The 321-nt window shown below is 25.9% G+C and overlaps 1 protein-coding gene across 1 annotated transcript in view; it reads left to right on the forward strand.

Annotated features, from left to right (window-relative positions):
• LOC108751361 (uridine 5'-monophosphate synthase) overlaps positions 1-321 on the forward strand; it is a 2,955-nt gene that overhangs the window by 669 nt on the left and 1,965 nt on the right. The window lies entirely within an intron of this gene.

Raw genomic sequence — 321 nt, forward strand, 5'->3', positions numbered from 1 at the left:
GATCTTGACTTTAAATTAACTTAAATCTACTCTTCATATTTTTCTAATTTTTAGAACTCGGAAAAGATGAAAAGTAAGTTAATCCGAGATCAAAATTAATCTACATTGATAGAAATGGATGTTAGATTATCTTGACTAAACTGATTAATTTAATTGGTAGTTAACTTATTAAGAGAGAGAGAGAGAGTAATAGTATTTTTTTTTTAAGATGGATGAAAATGTTTATTTTTGACACGTAGAAAAAATTAAAGACAATAGATTGTACAATCAAACATTTTGTTGTAAGTGGTTTTGCCAATTGAGTTAATTGAAGTTTAGCGG

This window comes from Trachymyrmex septentrionalis, unplaced genomic scaffold (genome assembly GCF_001594115.1).
Source record: "Trachymyrmex septentrionalis isolate Tsep2-gDNA-1 unplaced genomic scaffold, Tsep1.0 scaffold44, whole genome shotgun sequence".
NCBI lineage: Eukaryota > Metazoa > Arthropoda > Insecta > Hymenoptera > Formicidae > Trachymyrmex > Trachymyrmex septentrionalis.